Below are 25,759 nucleotides of genomic sequence, written 5' to 3'. Positions count from 1 at the left end.
TATTATTTGCATTGTTCTTGTAGCTGTGTTGGTTTGAGGTTATTTGAAGAACAAGGTGAATGAGGTATTATCTCTACTGGACCACCTTCTGTTGGTGAAAGACAAGCTTTCAAGCTACACAGAGCTCTTCTTCTTCAGGTCTTGAAGTTGGTCCAATAAAAGATATTACATCACCCACTTTGTCTCATTGCTATTATTAGATGTATTGAAATAGCCAGAGAGTTACAGCTATAGCAATCAGCATTCTAAGAAGAAAGCTGGAGTTTGGAAAGTTGTTGTTATGTTAAGAATCAGCAGGTGGTGCTTTTGAGTCACCGGCTTAAGTTTCCCATTGCCAAATACAGCAACATTAAACCTTTAGTAATATATCAGAAGCTTTGATATTCTACAGTATTTTTCAATAAAGGCACAAGGCACAGTAGTAACACTCTTGCTTGCTACTTTGTGAGCTATTACTGTTGTCACAGTCCGGTCCAGTCCCCTTCTCTGGATGGATACCAGTCTGTGGCAAGTAGCACCAACTGCTGGCTTCCAAGCCCCTCTGGATTGGGGTAGAGACTGGTCACTCTTTGTAGCTCTCAGTCTCTTGAGTGCATTCCCCAGTGCTGACCCCATGTCTGACACCCTTCTAGCGCAATGGAACCCTGCAGTCTGGCCACTTAGACCCCAGAACCAGTCCCACAGCCCTCCCAGTTGCTTAGACATGTTCCCACAGAGTTCACCTGTGGAGCTCTGGTTTCTCTAGTAACACTTTCAGGGATGATGTGGCAGGAAAGCAAAGAACAGAGCTTTAGCAAAGGAATTTCTTAACCACAGTGACTTCACTCTTAACAAAGGATACTTGAGAGTTACAAAATCTTTGGAAAAGAAGCACGTGTTCTGTGTCCTTAGCCTACGTGGCCCCTCCTTCTCCTCTAGCCCTTTTCTTCTGGCACGTGGCAGTAGACTCCCCTTCACAGAGAATATTCTCTCTTATAGTCTCTGAGCCCTTTGGTCAGTGACGGGGTAGACTAGACACAGAGATCCCCTGCTGGAGTTCTTAGGGTCCTGCCACACTCATCTCAGGAAAGGAGCAGGGGAGAGGTCCTCCAAGCAGCCTAGAGTGGCTGCAGGGGAAGCAGCCAATTGGGGGCTGCAGAGTGTCCAGTCAGGGCCCAGAAGGGACCTAGAAAAAGGAGCTGCAGAACCAGAGAGAGGCTGTTCCTTGCTGGAACCAGAGCAGTGCAGATGGTGCTCCTGGGTGATCACAGGGAATCGCTGGACAATACACAGCTCAGTGCTAATAGGCCCTAGGGGAGTGATGAAGAGCTCCTGGCTGGCTGCTGGGCCTGAGCTTAGACGAGCCCTGAGCTAAGGGTAAAACCTCAGGGAAGGTTGGGGTTGTGGGGACGTGGCCCAGGGGACTGAAGGCAGTTTTTCTAAGGCGACATGGTGGTGCATAGCTGCTATTCTTAGGGTCGCTGGGCTGGAATGTGAAGTAGTGGGTGGGCCTGGGTCCCCTGCCATAGGCCAGTGGGAAAGGGTCTACAGTTGGACAGCAATAAACTCCAGAAGGAGACTGAACTGTCAGGAGGCCCAGCTAGGTCCAGAATAGACTAATAGGGTGAAATCATTGTCTTCAGGGAGGAAGTCCCGGGGGTATGGCCTGATACCATGGCTGGGTCTGATTTAAAGACTATAGACACATCTGACCAGAAGGGGGTGCTTGCAAAAGGTGGGTACCAGCCTGTTAGAACTAGCAAGAGAAACTCCAGATCTCTCAGCCATGTGCTTCTGTTGAGGGACTTCCAGATCCAGGTCCTCCAACATCCCCACCACCAACCTTGTCAACTTGTGCCTCCTAGATAGTCGTTCTTGCAGATAAGCTGGTTGTTGAAACATAAAACTGATGGCCCTAGGTTGCTCTGTGCTAGTGTCTCAGACCATTGATTAAAGTAGATGTCTTGTCCCTGACACAAAATGGATGCTCTTATCTACAATAGAGGTTGCAATATAGCATGAAGGTAACACTCAAACATAAAAGTTACAATACAAAGTGGAACCCCTGAGACCAAATAAGGTCACAATTTGGCACAGACATATACCTAACCTTCTTTAGAAGGTGCTACTTGTTGTGGCATATAAACTAATCTGTTACAACTGTAGTCCTAGGAGCAGATGAAATTATCTTTTTCCTACTCCAGTGACTATGTGAATGAAGGCTGGATGAGAGAGGGGTATGTGTATGTTGCTTTGTGTTCAGTTTAATCAGAGCCTCTCCCAGCCCCAGATCTCTGCAGCTCTGAAGAGACTGATTGAGGGACAAGCTAAAGTTACAACTATTAATTAACTGGAGCCAGTGCTTTAAAGGCAGGGACATAAACAGCTTACTTTGGGAGGAGCTAACGTTAAAAACAACAGCTGTTGAATATCACTTTATGAGTAGTTTTATAGTATTATGAGCTGGGTTAATCCTCATTATAGGTTGAGTTAAAACTCTTCACTTCAGATAATCTGTAAGAAATATCTCAGGGGCCACACCTTCAACAAGGCCTAATGGAGTCTGCACAGAAACTAGCACCTGGAGGGTGTTGTGTACAGGGAGTGAGTGTGAGACAAACTAAGACAGACAAAAAGCAAGAAAGCCAAGGAACAGCCTATGAGCACAGTACCTAACCCTGGAAAATAAGAGGTTTTATATGTTCCTTGTAAATAAACAAGATAAATCAAGGAAAATACTAGACTATCAATTTCTATCCCCAGCTGGAAGATTCCCCAGCAATGGCAGAGCAGGTAATAATGACAGAGTAAGTCTACCCTGCACTCACCCAGCAGCATCTGTTCTCATCCCAAAGGGCTGGGCCCAACTCACCACTCCAGGCATCGTGACCTGACTCTTCAGATCACAGCACCATTCAGGTTTGGCCCAACTGCCTCTCCATGATGGAGGGGCAGTCTGGCCAAATTTGAGTGAGTGGCATTGTAACATGGTGTACAAGCTCACAGCACCATGTGACCCTGTGCACCATGTCACAATGCCCAGAAGAGAGCCAGGCCCAGCCTCGCAAGACAGGAGCCACTGCTGCCAGCTGAGTGTGCAACAAGCTCACTCTCCAGTCCTGTGTGAAAGTGTGTCATGCACCTCCTTTTGTCAACTGCATAATATGCTTGAAGAGTAACCACACACACTTAAAGAGTGAAATTGGGCTTAAAAAAAGTCAACTAAAAGCTCACAAAATGAAGGGTGGGTGGAGCAAAAAATGCTTTCTTCCCTTTTTGTCTTACACATTTGCAACCATAAAATGGAAAAGGCTTATAACAGTGCGTGACCTAACGTAAAGGGCATAAAGTTGATCCCAAGGTTGAAAAACAATTCAACTGTTAATTTCCTGGTCCCCAAACCACCACAAAAGTACTAAAACTAAAGAAAACCAATCTACCTTTCTAAAATATTTATGGTTTTTAAACACTGGGGTAGTAGTGCTGGTGGTTAAAAAAACTACGAAGTTGAATTTAAATAGTATCTGTGGGTCAAAATGAAAAACTACAAAAGAAACTGCATGGTTTAAAAGTTTATGGGTCTATAATATATTCCCAAAAAACACCTTTAGAAGGTGCTACTTGTTGTGGCATATAAACAAGTCCAAGGTTTTTCTAATGCAAAATATTTGTATTTTAGTAGGCCCAAAATAATTGATAAATGTGTATGTAAATAAACCTCAGCTGTTTTGATGGCAAATAATAACATGCCACTCCCCATGCTAGTCCAAAGTAGGCACCTCTACAATAAAATCTTTTTTTAAAAGGTGCTTGTCGCAGGGCAGAGGTATAAAACCTTTGGGTGCCCTTTTAAAGGGCTGGCTTCCCCGTTTCCCTGTACAGTGGCCGGGTGTATGGGCCAAGACCCTTAGCAGGGAACCAAGCTGCAGGCTGTAATGAGGGCAGGTTCAGGGTGATCTGCTGAGCCTAGTAGAACCAGCTGGGTTGAAGACTAGGAAGGTGTATAAAGCCAAGGAAAAGCTCAGGGGGGAAGCCAGATAAGAGGCTTGGGGCTCAGCTTCTGCTGGCTGACACAAACCTTGAAGGTCAGAAGACACAGTAAGGGGTTGGAGCAGGGAAGGTGTTTGGGGAATTGGGACTGTACAGCCACTGTAAATAAAAGAACACAGGTGAAGTACCTGCAAGAATCATCAGAGACCCTTTCTTTAGCCAGCCCAAGCACAGGGTGCAGGGACAAGGAGAAGGAAGCTGCCCTGTAACATGAGGGGGCTCATCTGGGATTTCCTCCTAACCACCGATACCAGTGGCTGCACTCCTGGCCCCTCTGCCTGGGGGGTCCTTCATTACCACAAAACCAACATTTGTTGGTTTCTTTCCTCTATCTAAGAGTTCTTGCTACTTTGGGGGGTTCTATCCACCTCCATGGTCAGGTTGAAAACAGAAGATAAGTACATAGGTCGGTAGACTAAGATGATGAAATTTCTGAGCCAACTAAGATAAGAGGGAGAACACCCAGAGAACTATTTACTATGATAACAAGGGACAAAATAAGTTAGAAATGAGATAAAGAGGAAGTTGAACCATGTACAGTGCATGTTGCACAGGGATTGGTTCCTGCAAATAACCAAGCCAAGCATGTATGATACACTGCACAGTAAATGTGATAAGATGTGTAATGTATATAAAAGGAGGGGGTGTCTGTAACTTTGGAGTTGTGATGTACCCTGCATCCATCCCCCCTGCATTTGAGTCTAATCAACTCCACAGAGCACTGCTGTATGCCAAATAAAAATACCTAGTAACGAAGACTGAAGTTGAACTGAGTTCTTGGGAAGCTGAGTGAAAACAGGTCTCAGAGGAAATCTCAACAATCATTAGGCTGGGGACAAAATTTAAACTACCAGAATCAGGAACACAAAATGAAGAGGGGCAGGAGCAAAGAGGACTGTTGTTCAAGGGGCCACTAAATGTCCCTGGTAGCTCCCCACTCTTGAAGTCACATGGGGTGGAGGAAGAGCAATACACATCTCCTGACTGACCCACACCCTCAAGAAACACTTTCCCAGGCAGCAGGAGCTGCTGCGCAACTTCCTTTTTCTCAACCACAGTGACATCAACAGAGCCTATATTCCATGCCTGGAACTTTGCATATTCTTTATGTAACCTTTCTGCCAGGTGAAGTTGACAGCGACAAGGGCTGGGTTCAATATCTAGGGGTTCCTTTCTAACAATATACCACAGAACCAGCTCAAGCCTCTACTCAGTAACCTGGGAAAATAACCCCACCTCTTCGCATCTCTAAGAGGCAATTCTTCTCGTGCAAGTACTGAGTCTGTGTGTAGAAAAGAAACCCTTAATAAAAAGGAGAAAGTAACCTGGCATTAAGTTGGGAAAATGCTGCAAGCATGATTCAGAAGTATATGACCATGAACAGAACACCCACCTCAGACTTTGCTGAGCAGTGTCCTTTGCCTCAGGTTTTCACCTTGAAATGAGAAACTCCAACAAACAAGTTCCTTCAACATGCCTCTCTTCTCTCCCTCCACTGCACTCCACTCACCATTGTTGTCCTTGGTCAGTGAAGACCCAGAGTTCAGAGGTGTATTTGCATAAGTCCCACCCTGGCAGAGGTGGGGGGAATGAAGCACCTAGCTCATTCCACTGGTCAGCCACTCACCATGCTAGCTGCTCGACCGTTGACTGCTCACTCTGCTAGCCATTTGCTTCACCATTCACTGCACTGGCCACTCACTCTACCATCCACCACTCCCCTGCCCACTCACTACACCATTGGCTATTCCCCTGCAACTTCTAGGATGTCTTGAGGTCCTACCACTTAACACAACTTTCAGTAATTTCATTTCTTACTGATTTCAGCTGTTAGTGGGGGAAGCTTCACTGCTCATGCAGGCTGGGTAGTCTTTCACCAGAAACACTGTACTATAGCAGATCTAATGCTTAAACCAATCAATCCACAATAAAAGACTCCTGACTGAGTCTTAGCTCCATCACTACGCAGTAGCAAGGCTCAAATGATGTCTAGAGCCCACTCAAGTACATACACTTATCCCTACCCTTTCCCATCTCCACTGGACATCTTCTCCTGCTTAGTGAATGCAGTTCTGTTGAGGGTGAACCCCTTTAATTAGGGCATGCCAAACACAGTTCTGCTTCCCTTGATCAATACAAGGATAACAACACTTTATTACCCTTGCACCCAATAACAAAGTGACTTGCAATTCAATACCCACCTAAAGTGGGTCATTTGAGCAAAGCAGCTCCATCATGCTGCACACCTAGGCAGAGTGGGTATGCCTATGCAAACAAGGTCAGTTCCTGAAGGCTTCTTCCTCAGTTCATCACTAGATGTCAGGGGAGAGCTCATTCAGACTCTGCTTACATGTACATTCTGCTGTTTGGTTGTTTGCTCTGACCTCCTGCCACAGTCTCGCTATCGCCAGCTCACCACAATCCTCTCCATCCTTTCCTTTCACATGGCTTCTTCCCACACATGCATGGCCACATACAACCCAAATTTCATTCTAGAGCAATAATGTTGTCCTTGTCAATAACCTGAATGTGGCTTGGCATTATTTCTGCAGAAGAAAGAACTCTGTCCACTAATTCTATGGCTTCAGAACGAACCTCCTGATTTAAAGTGTCAGCTCACTTTTATGCAGCAGTGAAGTGAAAAACTCCAACACACAAGTTCCTTCAACATGCCCCTATCCTCTCCCTCCACTGCACTCCACTCACCGTTGTTGTCCTTGGTCAGTGAAGACCCAGAGTTCAGAGGTGTATTTGCATAAGTCCCACCCTGGCAGAGGTGGGGGGAATGAAGCACCTAGCCAGAAGATGTGAGAACAACAGTGAATGTGCCTCAGATAGAATGTTTAGTTTAATGCTACAGAATGGAGAGCATTATGGTAGCATATTTTTCCCATCCTTTTGCTGCTTCATGGCCAAATCCTGAGTTCCTTACTCTGTTTGTATTTAATTCAGGCAAAATTCCCAGAGACATCAATGGCAGTTTACTAGAGTAAGAAGTGAAACAAAGTGAGTAAGGAGAAAGACTCTGGATCTGACCCTTAGTAGATCAAACACCACTTTGTATTTACCATTTTTAGCTGCTGTTTGTGGTATCCTTTTACCCCCTCCTTTGTGCCTATGCTGTACAAGTGCACACCAATGTGAAAAGGCGAGATGTATTTCATGGGAGGATGAAGGAAGGGAAGCAAACCCCCTCCATCCCAGTTTCTAGCTAGCTAGTCATTTATAAGGTCACCTGTCACTGTAGTATCTGAGATCCTTTTAGAGGTACCTGAAAACCTTCACACCCCCACTGAGGCATAGATGACTAAATCCAGTAGGATGTTTGGTAGATAAATATGACAGCAAATGATTTCATGGTTTTATGTGTTGTTTTGACTGAATTTTTGCTGCCAAAGGTTCATCAGAAATTCAGGAGCTATGAACTTAAAGTTACCAGTATATTTTTCCTTTTGGAAATGTATTACCAATGAGGAATTCTTGAAGAATGACAAACTTCCCTGCATTACACTGATCCACTATATATTTTTATAACACTGTGATACGCAGCACTTACCAGTGGTGCTGCATAATGATTAGGTACCTGAAATCTTCACTCTCTCATCTCTAGCATCCCCTGCCAGAGGTCACTCCATTACAGTGGTGATCTCCTTTCCAGCAGATAGCAACTCTACCCTCCAGCCAGGTCACCAGATGAATTCATCTCCTTCCAGAGGAAGTTAACAGAGTCCAAGAAGATATAGAAGTCCAATGACACCCATGAAAGGAGTCAAACTTTAAAAAGAATGTTGACAAATTAAGAAGTGTTCAGAAAAGAGCAACAAGAATGATTTGATATCTGGAATACCTGCCTTACAGTGAGAGACTAAAGAAGCTCATTTCTATTCAATTTAACAAAGAGATGGTTAAGGGGTGACCTGATCATTGTCAATAAGAATCTACAATGGAAGAAGATTTATGATAATAGAGGACTCTTTAATCTAGCATAAGAAGGCTTGAGATTCAGTAGTTGAAAGCAGAAACCAGTCAAATTCAGACTAGAAATACAGTGCACATTTTTTAGAGTGCGAGTAACTACTAGAACAATTTACCTAGAGATGGTGGTGGATTCTCCATTACTTCAGGTCTTAGAATCAAGACTGGATATCTTTGTAAAAAGCCATCCTGTATCTCAACCAGATGTTTTAGGTTGATGAAGAAACTACTTAGTGAAATTGTATGGCCCGCGTTACACAAGGTGTTCTGGCCTCAGAATCAATTAACCTATTCTGTTACATTAAATAACATTTAATGTAACAGAAAAAACAGCAGACGTCTAAGAATACAGATCTGCTTGACTGAGAAGGTGCAATTTTTTTTTACACAGTCACTTTTGTTACTAACTGCACTTTAACTTTAAGAATCCAAAGTTAACTAAAACTCTAAATAGAAGTACCAGCAGCTTCAGTAGGTGGGTTATTTAGCGTAATGTAATGAAGTTGCTAGCTCATTACCAGGATCCTAGTTTTCAGAGATAAAGAAGCCAAAATTCTTTGATTAAAAGAAAAAAATCCATGATTTTCAACAACTAAGATGAATCACTGAACTTTAGTTTCCCTAGCCACAATACATATAGGTATCAGTAGAACACAATATTTTATTGATAAATTTACAATTTTTAAGCAAGTTCAAAGCCTTTTGTTTTCATTTCTTTTCATTCAGTTTATGTTTAGCACTTTCCATGTGTTCTACAATTGTCTGCCTTTGAAAGTAATCTGCAGCCTTGCTGCATACAGAACAGCACAACACATTACTGTCAATGTGAAATTTGTCCTTGCCAAAGTCAGTGACACGGTATTTGGGGTCAGGTTTCAGAGTGGTAGCCATGCTATTCTGTATCAGCAAAAAGAATGAGGGGTGATTTTTAAAGTTTTCAGCATCTTTTCACAACTTTAATTACTCACATCTAAAGGCGAAAGTGAAATTTGAGATGCTTTAAAACACGAACCTTTATTCACCACTGAGTAACCTCTATACATTGGAAGCAGTTTATCAGAGTATGTTTAGCCAGTAAATTTAAAGTGCATTCAAAAATCATCCACAAGAGGGGGAGGTTGCACACATTGAATAAGTGCCACTGGTACTTTCAGTTACTTTAGTTAATAGTTAATACACCTCTACCCTGATATAACGCAACCCGATATAACATGAATTCGAATATAACATGGTAAAGCAGTGCTCTGGGTGGGGCTGCGCACTCCGGCGGATCAAAGCACGTTCGATATAATGCGGTTTCACCTACAACACGGTAAGATTTTTTGGCTCCCGAGGACAGCTTTATATTGAGGTTGTGGTGTATATGTTTTTATTTTTTCACAAACTGCAAAAACTATAGATTCTCTGTAAAAACGCAAGTTATGCACTTTTTCATGGCAAATGGAGTTCTAGGATCCCTGCTCATTACAGGGCCTTGTGTTAATCCTTGGTGCAGTATCCACCCAGCAGAGGGCTCCATAATCCCTCCAATACAGGAAAGGGATGTACTGTCATAGGGGAGCCAACTGGCTGACGAGAGTGAGGCAGAGGCTGCATGTTAGCAGGAAGGAACAGCAGACGGGAGGCTGCAGTCTGGGACCAGGCTGCAGAGGAAAGGGCTGAGATGCACCCTGTTGCTGGCAGCAGCCAATGGTAGCCAGAGCAGGAAGATACAAGGCAAGAGGACCTGAGAGGTTACATCTAGACCAGTGGTCCCCAAACTTTTTACCTCGTGCCCCCTTACCCCGCTCCGAGCCTCCTAGAGCTGGTGCGGGGGACATGGACGAGGTAAGAGGGCTGAAGCTGGTGTGGGTGGGGGCGGAGCCTTGGCTGGGGTACAAGATCAGCAGCTGGGGCCCCAGGCCTAGGGCCAGCAGCCGGGGCTTTGGGCACGAAGCCCTGTGCAAGTGCCCGGCAGCTGGGGCACCCGGCTTGGGCCAGGAGCAGAGCCCCAGGTGTGGGACCAGTAGCCGGAGCAAGGACTGAGGCCAGGAGCGGAGCTGGGTGGCGCTCCCTCCACAGCCCCTGTGGGGGCTGGCTCAGGCGCTAGTCACACTCCTCGTAACATTCCTTGGTGCCCCCTTAAGGGGGCATGCCCTACAGTTTGGGGACCTCTGACCTAGACCTTACTGCTGGAGGTAGGCAGAAACCAGATATTTAATTTAGCAGGAAATTCCATTATTTTGATTTTTTTTCTATTCCAAAACAAAACCAAAAAATTGATTTTCTGACTAAGTGAAATGTCCTCTTCCCAAAATTGTTTTATTTCAATTAAAATGTTTTATTCCAATTTGCATTTTAAAAATTTTTTATATTATATAATATTGTAGTAGGGTGCTGATACTGTTTTCACATTTGTAAAGGAATATACCTGTTTTCATATACATTTCCAGTTAGAATACAGAGTATTCAAGAGTTTTAAACCAGCAATTCTCGACCAGCAGTTCTGTACATTGACCCATGATAAAACAGAAAAGCTTTCAGGACCCCCTTCTTTCTAGCGATAAAGAAAGAAATGGGGGTTGTGATGGGGTTTGCTCCCCATAGGCTGAGAACCAATATTTGTTAAAACACTAGTTTAAACAAAAGATGGATGTGGTGTTGTCAGTCCATGCCATTACTGTGAAATCTAGGCCAGGACTCAGGCTTAGGTAGTCTATTTGAGAGGGATAGCTCAGTGGTTTAAACATTAGCCTGTTAAACTCAGAGTTATGAGCTCAAACCTTGAGGGGGCCATTTAGGGATCCGGGACAAAATCAGTACTTGGTCCTGCTAGTGAAGGCAGAGAGCTGGACTTAATGACTTTTCAGGGTCCCTTCCAGTTCTATAAGATAGGTATATATCTCCATTTATTATTTAAAGAGCCCAGGAAAGCTGCAGGGTCAGCAGCCTCTTAAAAAATCCCCTCTATAGTCAGTCCTGCAGAGTTTTGTCTCTTCTATCCAGAGCCAACATAATTAAAAACACAACACAGTGTGACGCCTGAGATAGGAATGTTACTGGAAAGTCCTAAGTAAAAGCAGTTAACTGAACTCATCATGGTACTGTGATAGACTGTATTTCAGCTGTATTCCTTATTCCCTGATATAAACCTGGAGAAGCAGAATGAACTCAACTGCATGGACCTTGACATTTTGGTTAGACTTGTCAGTGAGTATACTAATAACAATCAGGAATCCTTGAATTAACGTATGTTTTTATTAGACTGATTTTGATGTGCCAAAAAAAGATATTGGACAATAAAAAGTTTTTAAAAAAATTGCACTGTTAACTAGACTGACCTAATTGTAAATACTGTGATTCTAGACTTCTTCATGAGAGACAAAGTTGCAGAGATTAACGTTAATTATTGACTCTGTTGTATGCACAGTGTTATAGATTTGGTGAGGATTTTGCCTTCGACTAATAAAAAAGCAGCAGCTGCTGATACAGATCCAAACAAGGTGCACGGCTCTACAAGCTCACCTGTTTGTTGGATTTGACATCATATTTTCCTTCCACTTGTGATAGCTCTTGCTGGACTCATAGTCATAACAGTAATAGAAAATGCTTTTTAATTGGTATTGCGATCAGAGAATTTAGGATGTTGTTGGTGCATATAACTGGCATTAGATGAATAACTGTTGGTGGTGAACAATTAAACAATTTCCTAGAACTCTTTCCACACAGATGGAAAGATCTTTGTCAAGGTTTGATGTTGCCTGAAAGTTTCAATCAGTCTTACATTATCATCCAAATATGGATGTCTGAATGAAACATACAGGAAAATGGAACACCTGAACTAACAACATTTTTCTCAAATCAATAGACTCAGGCCCGGCTCTGGCTTTTTTGCCACCCCAAGCGAAAAAAAAAAAAAAGGGGGCAAGGCCACCAAAGCATCAAAGCAGGGGGGGGGAAAAACGGTGTAGCTGGAGTGGCAAAGCCGGGGGGGGGAAACACGGCGCAGCTGGAATGGCAAAGCGGGAGAGGGAACATGGTGCGACTGGAGCGGCAAAGCGGGGGGGAACAACACAAAAATGGTGCAGCTGGAGCAGCAAAGTGAGGGGGCAAGGGGAGAAACAACGGCACGGCTGGCAAAGCAGGGGAAAAACAAAACAAAAAACCCCACAGGGCAGCCAGAGCCAGGGGATTCCCTGTGCTGCAGAGTGCGTGCCCGGTCTAATGGGGGGAAGGGGAGGGAGCGGGGAGAAGAGAGAGAAGGGGGGCGGCCAGCGCTTCAGCGGGGCACTTGCCACGTGGCCCCGACCGCCGTGCCGCCTGCTGGGAGGGCTCCACTCCGCTCCGATCAGCAGGGATGGAAGGATGCGGGCTGCCCTGCCGAGTTTGCTGCAGGGACTCCCCTCCTCCACACTGCCGCCCCCTACAGGGCGGCTGGAGCAGCGAACAAAAAAAAATAAATAAGGCCGTGCCACCCTAGGTTTGGGTGGAATGCCGCCCCATAGAATCTGCCACCCCAAGCACGAGCTTGCTCAGCTGGTGCTTGGAGCCTGCCCTGTATAGACAACACGCATGTGGAGGAACTCATGCTGTACAAGGGACCCAGGGTGGAAATCCTGGTCCCGTTGAAGTTAATGGCAAAACTGGTATTGACTTCAACTGAGGCAGGATTCCACCCCATATTTTTAGCTCCTATATCTGCCAAGATATAGTGAAATTTGCACCAAAATGTCAAGGCAACTTTTCTAGGAGTTGCCTTGATGAAATACAATTTGGATAATGGAGCTTGACCACATCCAAGGAGTCCACTTTCTAGGCAAGGAAGCGAAGAACAGTTTTAAAATCATATGTTAGAGATGGAAGAGATATTTCTGGTTAACTAGTCCAGCTCCTTCAAACTCAAGATTATTCCCCATTGCACAAGTATTGGTGCTTTGTCCTGGCTAAGAGTCCCGAGCTATAGGTCTTCCACCACTTCACCAGGGATACCATTCCCCAGCCATATTGATCTCACTATTAGGAAACTTTTCCTGATATTCCACTGCGGCAGTCTGTACTTTGGGGGAACACTCTACACCATCATGTTCATCCTTATGATATGATTGTGTGGTATCCAATGCAAAGTTTGTCATGTCAGGTGTCTTTGGGAGGCTTATGAAGCACTGAGCATTGTTGTTATAGTAATGTTATAGGTTGTAATTTCATGTATATAGTTATGAGGCTGAAAATGTGTCCTTGTGGCTTAAAACAAGCCTAGGCAAAAACTCTCCAGGAGCAGAGGGGCAGTTCACACCTCATCAGGGCATATATAGAACAAACCCAGCCCAGCCTCACAGGAACAAAGGACACTGGCCTAGGCAGCAACAAAGGATCTGTTGGACTCTCGAGTGAGTCATCCCCCTTCCTTTGGTCAGTTTGGGACTACGATGAGGTAATGCTCACCTGACTCTGAAGAGGGAGCGGGGGAGCAAAGCCAAGAGGCAAGAAGAACATAATAAAAGGGAGAGACATTTGCCATGCTCTTCCTCTCTCACTTCCACCTCCATCTACAGGCACCACACTAAGCGACTGAAGCACTGATCAAAGAGGACAGCCTGGCTGAAGGGCAGCCAGCCAGTCTGTGGTGAGAAGCATTTAAGTTTATAAGGACACTGAAAGTGTTAAGATCAGCTTAGAATGTGTTTTGCTTTTATTTCATTTGACCAAATCTGACTTCTTGTGCTTTGACTTATAATCACTTAAAATCTATCTTTTGTAGTTAATAAATTTGTTTGTTTATTCTACCTGAAGCAGTGTGTTTGGTTTGAAGCGTGTCAGAGTCTCTCCTTGAGATAACAAGCGTGGTACATATCCATTTTTTTGTTAAATTGACAAACTCATATAAGCTTGCAGCATCCAGCGGGCATAACTAGACACCGCAAGATGGAGGTTCCTAGGGTTGTGTCTGGGACTGGAGATATTGGCTAGTGTCATTCAGTTGAACAATCCAAGCAGCGGCTGGCCAAAAGTGCTCACTCACGTAGCTGGGAGCAGCTTACATGCTAGAAGCTGTGCGTGAACAGCCTGGGATTGGTGGTTCTCACTGCAGAGCAGGGTAAGCTGGCTCCCAGATTCAAGGATTGGAGTGACTTAGCAGATCATCAGTCCAGATAACATCAGAGGAATGTCGCATCCACCTCTTAATTTCCTCTAATTAGTCCTAGTTTCTACAGAACTTGCTGGAGTAGCCTAATAATTTCTCCCTCTGGTAACGTTGATTGTTAGATCATCAGAGATTCATCTGTACCAAACAAGGGGCCAGATGAACTGAGCTTCAGTAGTCCTCAAGGCACAGAACTGAAGAATGGGAGCTTAGGTGACTCTGTGGCATCACCTTCCCAGGCCCCTTTGTGAGGTGCAGGATCTGCTTTAGGGAGGAAATGGAGAGGAGCCAGGTAGGCTGGGGGAGATAAGAGTGAGCCTTATGTGTGCAACTTGTACAAAAGAAGTAAACACACAGAGAGCTGTGTGAGCTTTTCTGCAGAGCCCTATATCTCAGGGGCATGTCCCTGACTGTTTGATTAGCGGTAGAAGTATCAAGGGAAGACCAGAGGTTCTGGCCACGGTCACTTATTTGTTTTCAAGATTGTTACTGTTTTATCACTGTTTTTCCCCAGTGGTACCTCCTCCATTTCAGACATCACAGCTAGTTGGTACAGTTTTAAAAGGTCTGCTAGAGACTCCTTTCAGGTTTTAGCATATATTATTGTACGACAAACATGGTTCTTAAGTGTAGATTCCTATCCATGTGGTAAATGGGGTTGTTGCTAGCACAGTTGAAAATCCTACCATCTGCTGTGGAAATGCTAGATGGGGAAGTGAGGGTAGCAATATTGCCAAACTCAGGTGTTCAGAAATCATGAGTCAGGCTCACCAAAAATCATGAGATTGGCTTTAAAATCACAAGACTATGTAAAAATAATAGATGTGGCATTCTTTTTATTTGCCTTCTGCTTTTTGAGCCTTTAGGGTGCACTGGGGTCATATTCTGAAGCTTTCTTCACAGGCATGAGGGCTAGAAACTTACTTTTTCTTTAAGAATGAAGGCTGAAATCATCACATATCCACTTGACTCCAGGAGCTGGGGCTTTAAGGAAAACACTAGTTATCATGAGTCTCATGACAAAATCATGAGCAACACTGCAGTTGTTGGAACCTCACACATCAACACTGCAGTAAGGAACCTCACACATCAACAGAACAGGAGGCCCATCCTCCAACATAGCACTAACATGCCAATCTGGTATGTGGTCAGGCTGTCACCCACTGTACCTATATTGTCATTCCCTGAGTTCATCCATAGCTACTTTAAGGAGTGTGTGCTGTTCTTTTTGGAGAAAAAGTCAGGAGTGCCTTCCCAGACACAATGAACCATCCTTCTGTGCACTGACAGATGAACTCTTGGAACAGAAGCTGGCACTCTCCACTCCCCAAACCTGTGTGGCTAACCAGAATTAAGGGTAGGACTATGCTGGAGTGTGTTTGGTTTATTTCAAACTGCCAGACAAGGCAGCAAAGAGAGCGACTGTTGGGCCTGGACTGGGTTGGAACTCAGCTGGCAGTACTAAGGGTTGACTTGAATTCATACCAGCCTCACCTCAGGAGAGATGCTGGCAGTGGTGAGCTCCGGCCAGTTCGCACCTGTTCGCAGGAACCGGTTGTTAAATTTAGAAGCCTTTTTATTACCAGTTGTTCCAGGACAACCGGTTCTAAAAAAATTTTTTAATTTAACAAAGGCTCGGGCAGCTGTCCACCCGGCCCCAGCCCTAGCTCACCTCCTGCTCTCCCCTGAACTTTCTGCCCTGCTTCTCCTCCCCCTCCCCTGCTTCCCGCGAATCAAATGTTTGCGGGAAGCCTGAAACAAGCAGCAGGCAGGTAAGCCGGGCGGAGGAGGAACGGCGCGTGCGGCCCAGTCTGGCTCCACCTGAGCGGCTCCCCCTGGCCCCGGCCGAGTGCCCCAGCCTGGTCCTGGCCAAGCACCCGCGGCTCCAGCCCAGCCGGGCCCGGCCCGGGGAGTCGGGCCTCACGGAGCCGGTTGCAGTCCCAGCGGAGCGGACCTGGTCCCAGCCCCGGCCCCGGCCCAAGGCAGTGTGGTAAGGGGGCAGGGAGCAGGGAGGGGTTGTTCGGTGGGTTGTGGGGGGGTGGATGAGGTCGGGGCAGTCAGAGGGCAGGGAATAGGGGGATTGAATGGGGGCAAGGGTCCCGGGGGGAAGTCATGAAGGAGCAGAGGTTGGATGAGGTGGTGGGGGGCAGTCAGGGACAGAGAGAAGGGGGTTGGGTGGGGCAAGGGTCCCAGGGGGCCATCAAGAATGAGAGGAGGGGTTGGATGGGGCGGCAGGGGACAGGGAAGGGAGGGGATGAGTCAGGGGTCCCCGGGGAGGGGGTGTCAAGGAACATGTGGGGTTGGATGAGGCATGACCTCCCAGGGATGGGTGAGGTGAGGAGGAGGGAACCTGTTGTTAATATTTTGGCAGCTCATCACTGGATACTGGCAATACCTACTGAACTGCTGGAGCTCTCTAAGACGCATTCCCTTTCATTGCTCTTTTTCTGCTGTTCCCAGCTGCCACTTCAGTTAATGGGCCAGGTCAGATGCTTAGTTCTGTGGGCTAGAAATCTGTCTCCAGATTTAAGATTTTCAGCTTTAAAAGAGCCCTAAAAAACCACTTAGTTTGATGCTGCAATTAGTAGCACTGCTAATAACTTGTAAAGTGTCACTTCTCCAGTCCTTGTCTTATTAATGGGAAACCTATCTAACATCTAGCGTACACCATCCAGCAGCAGGCCTAATTATTCATTGGAAAGACAAATCTGATTCTCTGTTTAGAAAAGATTTGCAAAGCAATAAAGATAATTAGTGGGTGAGAAAGTGCACAAACCCCGCAATGAGTTCAGGGCTTTCTGTCACACAGCCCCAGCTACACTTCCAAGCCTGGAGAAAGGAATCAGGAGAGGAACAAGAAATAGAAGCAGCTTTCAGACTGCAGGTAGCCCTGGTAAACAATTTCTGTCTCTTGTAAGCCTGGAATGAACTAGTGCTGAGTTGCTACCCACGTGGAGGAGAGAGAAGGGGCAATGGTGCTGCTCTGCCAGGGAAAAATCTCTTTTGAGGATTAGAGGAAGCTGTCTGGGTTCATGAGGTCTGCAGATAGCTGGTGAGACAAGGGGCTACCTTGGGAAAGGGATCCCATTTCTATAGACTGTTTTCCCACTTAGGGAGTGGCAAAGACTGTCCATGTTTCCCTCACTTGAGGGGAAGCCTTGGAACCAGCACAAAATAGGGTTTTCTTCAAAGTAGGGTTCAAAAGCCTCATCTGGTCCCCTGAGAGGTAGATAAGGCTACTGAATGGACTAGAGGAGCAAGGGTTTTGTTTGTTCCTCTGTGGTGCCCAGCTTAGAGCACAGACCTTTTGTTGACTGCTTGCATGGTCATTCTGCTGGAAGAGGTTGTTTCCCCTAACCCTGCTCTGCAGCCTGTCTTCCTTCTTCCAGCCAGGGGCGGCTCTATTTCTTTTGCCGCCCCAAGAATGGCAGTCAGGTGGCTTTCGGCGGCGTGCCTGCGGGCAGTCCTCAGTCATGCGGATTCGGCATCTTGCCTGCAGGAGGTCTGCTGGTGCCACGCCTTTGGCGTACCCGCCACTGAATTGCTGCTGAAGCTGCAGGACCAGCCGACCTCCCGCAGGCACGCTTCCAAAAACCACCTGCCTGTCGCCCTAACAGCAACCGGCAGGCCACCCCCCATGCCTTGCCACCCCAGGCACGCGCTTGCTGCGCTGATGCCTGGAGCCACCCCTGCTTCCAGCTTCCTGCATGTAAGAATACTTAATACAGTTTTGAAACTTTACTATGCAGAAGAAAAGAGCTGCCTTTCCTTTTATCTTTTAATAGTTTACGTTTAGCAAAGTACTGTTCTGTATTTGCTGCTGCTGCTTTTTTTTTTTTTTTGTCTCTGCTGCTGCCTGATTATGTACTTCTGGTTCCAAATGAGGTGTGTGTGGTTGACTGGTCAGTTTGTAACTCTGGTGCTCATAACTCTGAAGTTCTGTTGTATTTTGTGTCATGTGTTCCATGTTATAGACTACATACATGCACTGCTGTAACAGCATCATGGGCTGAGTTCAGCCCTGGTGCAAGTGGGTGCAACTCCATTGATTTAGTGTCATCTGACAATTAGAATGCAAATCATATCGGTGATTGTGCCTCTCCACGCTATTCTAGAATGTCACCTTCAATATTTCTGGGGTGTTTTTCTTCACTCGTCTCTGAAGGATGAGATGACAGACTAGAAGGAGCTATTGATGCTGATCAGTCTGGGCAACAGGGAGGATTGAAGAGTGATGCTGTCAGCATCAGTGACTACTAAGCAACATGGCTTTCAGTGTGCTGAGGAGCTGGATTCCCATCATAGCTTTCAAAACCACTCCTGTATAATGCTGCAGACAACTGACTGTGCATCCTCTCTGCCTTATTTTACATTCCTTTTTCCTCACTCATTGCCTTGCTAATGCTGGGTCACACAGATGTCTGTCAGGTAGTCCTCAGTATAAGAATCAAATGTTAGGAGTGCAGTGCAGTGAATGTCCTCTCAGCAGCCCTGCGAGCCAGACCCACTCTAAAACTAATTTCTCTCCCTTGAAAACTAATTTCTCTCCCTTGACAGTGTAATTCACTGCCTCGGTTCTTCTCAGCTAACTCTACATTTTACTGTACCAAGGGCTACGGCTGAAACTTCACTGTGTGTGAAATGTTCCCACTTTGAAGTTTTATATTTAAGACTTGTTCCTTCTGTCTCAGTTTGACACCTTAGAAATGATAAATTAAGAGACATTTCTGGGAATGCAGCCAATAGTACTAGAGCCCAAGAAAATCAATCTTCAACAAAAAAATAATTTAGATATGGTCACTCCTATCAATATTTGTCTCTGACTTCAGATAGCAAGTCTGAGAAAATGGACTGCTCCCATTAAATAAAGGGGAAAGTGGGAACTGTACTTAGATGTGTGTTGGTAAAGGGCATCTAGTGCGGAAGAGAGCTAATCATAAAGTCCTATAGAATACCATATTGATGGGCACTGTAGAAACATGGAATAAGTCCTACAGAAACACAGTATATTCACCCCCAGATAGAAATAAATTTCTCTGCTTTACAAAGTTACAATTTGTATACACTGTGTACCCCACTTTATAGTACCAATACTTATAAAAGTACAGGGTACTCCACTTAACTGGGGTGGCTGTTTTACTGAGAGATCTCTTAGAGAATTGACGGAGCCAACTTTTAGTGATTAGCAATGACTGCTTCTTGATCAGAACAGTATTAGCAAAGTTTCCATTTAATGACAAGACATTTAAGCCAATGATTTCTTGTTGCAGCTGTCTTCTCCCTCTGACCCCATGAGATGGATTGACAGAGGGGTCCTCCCATGTCCCTGGCACAACAGCTTTGCCCAGATGCAACCATCTCACTCTTTTTTTTCTGTCCACTTTCTCTCATGCTTCTCCTTTTTTTCATTTTTTTTTGATCTCATATATATTTGGCTGATCCTTCTCTCCCATCCTTTCTGATCTTCTTCCCCAGCTCCCTACTCACCAGAAGATGATATGCTGGGAGTTGGGTGGGGATGTCCTGAGGGGTGTACCAAGACTAAGCAGGGAAGAGACTCTTGGGCCAAGGACCTGCTATCTGAGCCTACAGCCCTGTGCATGTGAGCTGCTTCCATAGCAGCTCCATGGAGGCCATAAGGGGAGAACACAGATGTTAAAGGGGAAGAGATATGATTAGAAGACAGCACTAACATGGTCCTATCTCCAAAACAAACCCTCCACCCGCCATTCTCAGTCACACCTCTCTGCCCCGATAGGGTTAATTTGCTAACTGCTAGCCTGATGGGGGAATTGATGGAAGTTTAGTGTCTCACTCCTGACAGACATTCTGGCTTTGGTGGCTGACTCCTTTTCCTGCAGGTCGTCTCTTCTTCCTGCTCCTTGTCATGGAACCCCCTCCGGAGAGACAGTAATAGGGGAGTCCTCTTTCCCTTGCTGTCTGTCTGAGAGTTTTCTATAGTGTCATTCACCACAGTAGGGAAGCATTGCTTCTCCTCCTCATGTTACATACTATGAGACGCAGTGCAGGGCCAATTCTCTTGTTTCTGTTCCTCCTCATCAGACCCAGTCCTCAGTTCACTTTATTGTCATTGTGAATTGGGAAATGTACATAGTTCCCTAGCTGTCCCAAAATAGGACACGAAAACTATGGGAACGGGATTAGAGGGATCCCACGCCACTAAAAAGAGACCCAGCCTTAAAGCATTGACTAAAACTGATGAAGGTTTGAAGTCATGTGGCTGTAATTCTTGATGCAACCAGTAGTGACAGTAATTATATTTACAGTCCTTCAAGAACAGTCAAATCTCCAGGCTAGCCTGCGAGCTTGTTCCATCACTGTGCCTGGTCTAGTGCAGGATATTTATTTAAATGTTGCCAATGAAAATTCATATTATCCTTTGACTTTTTTTTCTTGAATTCAGCCTTCTCCAGAGGAAGCAACACGGGAACTTGGTGCTGCATCAAGATTGCAAAATGGAGTCATTCCATAAAAAGATTGAAATCCAGAAGGATTTACAAGATACCAGTTGGCTCTGATAATAATCCACTGCTTTACTTTACTGTTTTACTCTGTTTTACTCCCCAATAAAGGTTGGGCGGTTGTTCAGCTGTGTTATTACAATTGTACCTGTGATACATCAGCAGTTGAGTTTACATAGCAGACCTCCACACTGGATTTTAATTATACTTATAAAGTAATACTACTGTATTCTACAATCATCACCTCCAGTTCTGTAGTGATGCTACTATTACAATCGTCTTTTGGACCATTGCTGTCAAATGCTGTGGGTTTCTGTTGTTGTTTTTTCAAATAAGGGTTAGCCTGGAAGCAGACCTCTCAGAAATCGTAGAATGCATAGTTTAGATGGTTGGGGCCCATAGATGCTATTGCAATAGAAATAATAAAACTAGAATGAGCATTAACCACTGAAGACACCATAGTCTAGAGTAAATGTGCTGTAATGATCCACTAGGGAAAGCCAGAGTGTAACTTGTTTCCAGGCTGATTACGGTATAAGATTTCAGGGCGCATGTGAAAAGTGAAGGGGGGAGTAGCTCTCTTTTATAGATACCCAACTAGCCAGTTAGCTATAAAATCCCTGTTACTATCTGTTCTCTACTTGCTTTACCTGTAAAGGGTTACAAAAGCCCATAAGTAAAAGGAAGGGAGTGGGCACCAGATCAAAAGAGCCAATGGGAGAGTTAGAACTTTTTAAAATTGAGGGGAAAAATACTTTCCCTTTGTTTGTCTGTCCGTTGTTCTCCAGAAGGAGGAGACACAGAGCAGCAATGAAGCTAAACCAGCTATGAAAAATCATCAAATCATACCTAGGAATTGCTTATCTAAAACCTCATATATGTAAGTAAATCAGGGAATGTCTAGGAAGACGCGATTAGGGTCATTTCTTTTATTTCTTGTTGGCTTGTGGACTCCTATGTACTAACCCCCATATGGTTTTGTTTTGCTGGTAACCATTAAGCTGGACCCCAAGAAAACCATTCTTGATGCTTAATTTTTATATTTGCCCTTTTAAAATCTAGCAATAGCCTAAGTTCCAGATGTATTCTCTTTCTTTTTGTTTTTAATAAAATATACCTTTTTTTTTTTTTAAGAACAGGATTGGGTTTTTTGGGTCCTAAGAGGTATGTGCATATGTTGTTTAATTAGCTGGTTGCAACAGCTGATTTCATTTGTTTTTTTTCTCAGCTCTTCCCTGGAGGGTAGGAGGGGTGAAAGGGCTTGAGGGTGCCCCACAGGGAGGAATTCCAAGTGCACCTGCCTGGGTCCCAACCGGTTTTTGCACTTGAGTGGTGGCAGCATCTACCCATCCAAGGTCAGAGAAAAGCTGTGACCTTGGGAGTTTAATACAAGCCTGGAGGGGCCAGTATTAATTTTTAGAATTCTTGCGGGCCCCCACTTCCTGCACTCGGAGTGCCAGAGTGGGGAATCAGCCTTGACAGTGTGTAATTAGCTATGAGGCGGTAGTGGCTGAGGGCTGCACTAGGAGGCTCCTACCTCATGGAGCTGAGTGTGCTGGAACTTTCTCTCATAAGCTTCTCATTGCAATAAAGCTTATTATTACCATCTTATACAAAGTTTCAGAGTCACTTTATTTGGGGGACCCTGCCTCAGGGCCTCACATAGAAGCTGCCAGAAACCAGCCACAGCAGCACCAGCAGGATGTACGTAGCTAGGTGTTGAACGTTTGTGTATAATCAATCAAAAATTATTTGAGACAGCAGTGGCTATCTGGTTCCTTCATTTTCTTTTTGTCATACAAAGAGCAAAAGACAAAACATCATGAAGACAATTTTACCCCTCAATATTATTTGTTGCCTGTTATAGCGAAAGTTTCTTTATGCATGTCCTTAAAAATACAGCTGAGGGAGGGCAAGACAAAAATATTTAGTAATGTCATATTTATGGACATACTGTGGTGAAAATGATGGAGGTGATGTTAGAACACCATCCTATGGTAGAACGTTTCTGGGGCACACTATGGCTTTTAGATTTTGCAGGAAGAAGTGATACACCAGGGACGACTTTGATCCACTAGCATTATCATTTTTGTTATTTGGGTTCCGTTTTGAATAGGGTCTTGTTCCCAGTGAAGTAGATGGAAATTTTGCCATCAATTTGAGTTGGAGAAGGATCAGGCTTTTCTTATTAATTCTTTATGCTTAAGACTCTTACAATAAAAGCAAACATGAGTAAGAACTTTTTACTTGCAAAATTATTGCATTCTTGTGTATCTCTCCAGAATGTCCCATCCCTCTTCTGTACAGTACATTCTTGAATTAGATGCTTCCTGGCATTAGTAAACAGTTCTGGCTCAATCCACATTTTGCTTTAAGGGATTGGAAGTGACCGGTAATTCCCTGTGCTTCTGCTCAAAACCTTTCTGAAAGGAGAGGACATAGAGGAGTATTTTTAAAATAAAGACTCGCTTTTTTTTGTCCGTTAAGTGCTCACCCCAAACATGTAACTATTTTGGGGTGGGAGGGGGTGAGGGGAGCAAGAAAGAGTTCGTATTCTTACTCCAAAAATGAAAAGTGTTTTATGATGCTTTAACTTAACTAGAATGACCAAAATGCTGAACACTGAGAGAATGCTTGTTCTTATGGAATATTGATTAAATGTTGTTTTATATGAATTGCATTCATAGTGATTTCCCACTTCGGCCACAGTGTTGCAGCAGCTGCCTGCAGCATTCGGGAGCCTCTGTCAGCTCCAGGGTTGCCAGGCCATTAAAGGTCCGGTTGGTGACGCAGTGGGGCTAAGGCAAGCTCCCTGCCTGCCCTAGCTTCACGTGGCTCCTGGAGGCAGCTGGCATGTCCTGTGGCCCCTAAGCGCATGTGCGGCCAGGGAGGCTCCACATGCTGCCCCCGTCCCGAGTGCTGGCTCTTCAGCTCCCATTGGCCGGGAACCATGGCCAATGGGAGCTGCAGGGGCAGAGCCTGTGGGTGAGGGCAGCACATGGAGCCCTTTGGCCACCCCTATGCCTAGGAGCCGCAGGGAGATACCGTCCACTTCCAGGAGCCGCCTGAGGTAAGTACCGTCCGGAGCCCACACCCCAAACTCCTTCCTGCACCCCAACTCCCTGCCCCAGCCCTGATCCCCCTCCCACATCTCAAACCCCTCATCTCTGGCCCCACATCAGAGCCCACACCTCAGCCGGTGCCCTTACCCCCTCTCACACCGCAATCCCCTGCCCCCTGAAAGTGAGTGAGGGTGAGGGAGAGAAAGTGATAGAGGGAAGGAAGATGGATTGAGCAGAGAGTGGGGCCTTGGAGAAGGGGCAGAGCAGGGGCAGGACCTCAGGGCAGGGGCGGGGCCTCAGGGCAGTGGGCAGAGCAAGGGTGTTTGGTTTTCTGCAATTAGAAACTTGGCAACCCTAGCTCGGCTGCTTGTGGAACAAAGCCCAGCACACCAAAGCCATGCAGGGTTATCACCTTCTCATGCTTTTAACAATATTGCTAATATGTCCAGTTTAGTTTCTTTTATATTTTACATAAGTGAATAACGCATAAGTACCATTATGCAGCTAAAGACACAGGGAAGCAGCACCCAAAAGGAGATTTGAACAGTAATGTTATATATGTTATAAGCACAATGGCCCAGATCCATAATGGTATTTAGGATCCTAACTTGCATTGTGGACTATCTTTGTGGATCTGGGCCTATATCACTAAAGTAAATATTATTGCTGTACAGGTAGATAGCATAATTCTGTACAATATACAATGCATTCTTAGGATCCACTGCAGCTGATTTTGCAGGGGTGTGCTAGTGTGCTAAAAAAGCACAAGCAAGTAACTCTTTGAAATCTACCCATGTTACAGACAGCATCTTGATACTTGAGGCCCTCCCTACATGCCCTGGTGGTCCAGAACCAACATGGGGGGAATGTGCACTGCACCTCTTCAAAGAGAATAGCACAGTATTCTTTTAACGGAGTGCTGAGCCTGCTTGTCTGTTCCCCACAGATTGTTTCTGGCCACTGATGCTGTCGTGCCCCACACACTCCCCGTAATGCAGCAGTGGCTTTAAAAGTCCTTGGGCTGATTCAGCTGAAGAGCAAATCTGCTGCTTGTTCTTTGATTCTAGCAGTTATTTATGTGAATCCTGCTTTTACTGGTTAGTGTTATGAGACGTATTGGCCAAAAGCTTCACACAAGAAAGGGGGCCAAACAATTCATTAGAGGAAACACCCTGGTTGCCATGGGGTGGGTGCAGTATGGCATGTTGCATTGGAAACAGAAAAAACAGAGCACTTTCCAAGCCTTGAATGTGTTCCAGGCATTAGGTAATTAGCATGTGATCCCCTGATCACTTACCTACCTGAAAAGCAAATGTATGATGCACTCAGAACTACAAGGGAAAATCTTGACCTCCTGGAGGGAAAGGAAGAGACAATGCCTATATTGTTCCACTTTTGAGAGGACTCTGGCTAGCCAGAGTGGGATTACTCAGAGGATCAGGAAGAAGTGCTATAGGATACTTCACTGTTCTACTGAGTGGGAGCAACATGTGCCCTGTACTAAGACTTGTTGATGGCTGCGTCCTGTGGATTAGGAGGGCTGGAAAAGCCCTCTTATTATGGGCTAGTTCTGTTACTTAGCACAAAGGTAACAGCTGACTCAAAGGGCACACCTATTGCACTCACTGAGACTACCCAACAATTGCTATTTACAAGAGAAAGGGGCAGGTGCTGATTCCCTAACTTGTTCTGATTTATCCATGTACAGTTGTGGCCTCTTAACCAATAGGATGCACCCCTTGGGGTTATGATGTGCTAGCCAGTGCATAGTTGGTTTCCCAGCCTATCATACTCAAATACTGCAGGGGGATCTTGCTGTGCTGTTTGGAGGGGATGGGAAAGGAGGCAAGAAGAATTTCCACACCAGTATGTCAAAGGAAGGATTTAGTCTGTATTCTTCATTTGTCATTTATTTCTGTTGAGAAGTCCTGCAAAAGAGGTGTTTGAGTGATTTGTTCTGCTTGTAATGACACCTGTCAAGACACAGTGGAAGCCTTTTTCAGCATGAAGAAGTTCTAGAAAAATACAGAGAACGTGAGTTGCCTAGAAATGACTTGCAAAAGAGTTTACTTCCTGGTTTTGGTTTACTT

Source organism: Gopherus evgoodei, chromosome 2 (assembly GCF_007399415.2).
Source record: "Gopherus evgoodei ecotype Sinaloan lineage chromosome 2, rGopEvg1_v1.p, whole genome shotgun sequence".
Lineage (NCBI taxonomy): Eukaryota > Metazoa > Chordata > Testudines > Testudinidae > Gopherus > Gopherus evgoodei.
Note: the sequence above shows the minus strand (reverse complement) of the source record.